This window comes from Helianthus annuus, chromosome 3, assembly GCF_002127325.2.
Source record: "Helianthus annuus cultivar XRQ/B chromosome 3, HanXRQr2.0-SUNRISE, whole genome shotgun sequence".
Taxonomy (NCBI): Eukaryota; Viridiplantae; Streptophyta; class Magnoliopsida; order Asterales; family Asteraceae; genus Helianthus; species Helianthus annuus.
The window spans coordinates 144,024,261-144,027,312 of NC_035435.2; positions in this window are offsets into that span (position 1 = coordinate 144,024,261).

The window sequence follows — 3,052 nt, forward strand, 5'->3', positions numbered from 1 at the left end:
GAGCAGGATGTGGTCGAAATCCTCATGGATCCTGATGATCCTGAATCCAAAATCTATATCGGGTCAGGGATCCTTGGCAAGATGAAAGAAGACCTTGTATCCTTCCTCAAAAGAAGAAAGTCTACCTTTGCATAGAAACATGAGGATATGACAGGTATATCTAAGGATATTATCACTCATAAACTTGGCATTGACAGGTCATTCAAACCAATCCATCAAAAAAGGAGGAAGTTTGCACCAGAAAGAAATGCCATTATCCAGGAAGAGGTAGAGAAATTGCTACGAGCAGGTATGATTAGAGAAGTAAAGTATCCAAGATGGTTGGCCAATGTGGTTGTTGTTCAAAAGAAAAATGGAAAGTGGAGGGTATGTGTCGATTTCACTGATTTAAATAAGGCATGTCCCAAGGATCCTTTCCCATTACCCCACATTGACTCCATGGTGGATGCAACGGCGGGTCATGAACTGTTAACTTTTATGGATGCTTCATCTGGATTCCAACAAATTCAGATGGAACCATCTGACCAAGAGGATACGGCTTTTATGACCCCAACCGGTTTATATTGTTATATTGCTATGCCGTTTGGATTAAGGAATGCAGGTGCAACATATCAAAGGCTGGTGAATATGATGTTCAAGGATCAGATTGGACAGACTATGGAAGTGTACATAGATGATATGGTGGTGAAATCCATAAAAGTTGAGGATCACCTAAGTGACTTGGAGGAAGCATTTGATATCCTTGACAGATATAACATGAAGCTTAATCCTTCAAAATGTCACTTTGGTGTTAAAGCAGGTAAATTCTTAGGATATATGGTAACGAAGAGGGGCATTGAAGCAAGCCCGGAACAAATCAAAGCATTGGTGAACATCAAATCTCCTGCCAACGCTAAGGATGTGCAAAGGCTAACAGGCAGGATAGCAGCTTTAAACAGATTTATATCCAAATCCTCAGAGAAGTGTAAAGATTTCTATGATATCCTAAGGAAGAACAAGAAATTTGAGTGGACTGAGAAGCATGAGAGTGCTTTACAAGCCCTCAAAGAATACCTATCCTCAGCTCCAGCGTTGATGAAACCAGAAAAAGGAGATGTGTTATCCTTATATCTTGCGGTATCCTCAAAAGTAGTAAGTGCAATCCTTGTTAAGGATCATGAAGGTACACAATATCCTGTCTATTATGTAAGTAAGAGTTTACTTGATGCTGAATCCAGGTATTCACACCTTGAAAAACTTATTCTTGCATTAATTATGGCATCTACTAAGTTAAGACATTATTTTGAAACTCATGTTATTGTTGTTAGAACTAATTTTCCAATTAAGAATGTCCTCAGGAAACCAGAGATGTCCAGAAGGATGGCTAAGTGGGCAGTAAAGCTTAGTGCCTATGATATAAGATATGAGCCTAGAACAGCCATCAAATCCCAAGCATTAGCAGAATTTGTGGCTGATTTCAGTAGTGATTTACAAAAGGAAGCCGAATTGGAAGTCCAGCAGCTGGAGGAGACCAAGGATCCTTGGATACTACATACTGATGGATCCTCAAATGTCAAAGGCACGGGGCTTGGTATACTACTAAAATTGCCACAGGGGGACATAATACCCCACTCCATAGCTTGTGAATTCCAAGCCACTAACAATGAGGCTGAATATGAAACCTTGATTGCTGGTTTGCAAATTGCTAAGCATATGGGGATCAGGTATCTTGAGGTATATGTGGATTCATTGTTAATCACTAATCACTTTAATGGATCCTATGCTGTTAAAGGTGAAAAACTAACTAAATATTTAGAGATAGTCAAAGAATTGGCACTCTCCTTTGTTTTCTTTAGTTTAACACAGGTACCAAGGGAAGAAAATACAGAAGCTGATGCATTGGCTAATCTAGGATCATCTTTGAAGATCCCAGAGGATATAAATATCCCCATCATCCATATCCTGGCTCCTGCTATTGAAAATCAAGTGGCCATGGAAATAGAAGAGGATTCTGCAATGATCCCTGTTTTGGTCAAAAATCACACAAGGATTATGCAACCAAACTCTTTGTAAACGGGGAATGATGCTTGGTGTTTTGGTCAAAAATCACACAAGGATAATGTAACCAAACTTTATGAAAACGGGGTATGATGCTTGGTTAATTATGAAAGTAAAGGATCACTTCTGTGATAAAGATGCAAAGACACAATGATTTATACGAGGAAAAAGCCCTTGATCAATGAATGATCTCCGGCATAAAAAACCTCGGGTGATGGCAACTACCGATCACCAACTTCAATATAACAAAAATATGATTACAACTTTGGATGATAATGAGCTGAGTACAAGGATCACTATTGCTTTTGGTGTCTAAGTGTGTGAGAGTTGCGTTGTATGTCGTGTGTCCCCTTCCAAATGATGGAGAAGTGATATTTATACATGTGTAGGTGACCTATTTTAGGTAGCTAAACTAATATTCAGCTCATTACCCCTTTAGAAATGAGATACAATCTAGCCTAAATAGCCGCCCATAAATCAAGCCATGTTTCCATATCCTGTGCAACGTCTATCTCTGATTTAGCTCCTGCCATAATTGTGAAGACGCGTCCCTGGATTATGACGCCTAGAGCGTATCCTGCTAGATGTTCCTGCAAAACAATATTGTATTAAGTCGAAGTGGCCGTTAGTGTGAGGATCACTATAATGTCCCATGATCCTGATCCTGAAGTCCCGCTGAGGATCACTGTCTGCCAAAGAAACAAGGATCACTGGTTAGGATCACGTATAAGGATCACCTATAATGAAAATCCGGCCCTAACAATTGCCCCCAAAATATAAGGAGTTTATTGTAAATTGACGAGTTATATTTTGTTTCGATCTTATCTCCAACGAGCGACTCCGAATAACTAGCCGTTACACATGGACTAGCCGTTGTGATCATTACGTCATAGATGTGACAATCCCTGCAAATCATGATTATAAATAGGAGATAGGGTTAGGATCGTTCTGCATTTATATTCGAGATATCTTCCCTTTATAATCGCTACCGAAGACTGATCAGGTATCCTCTTCT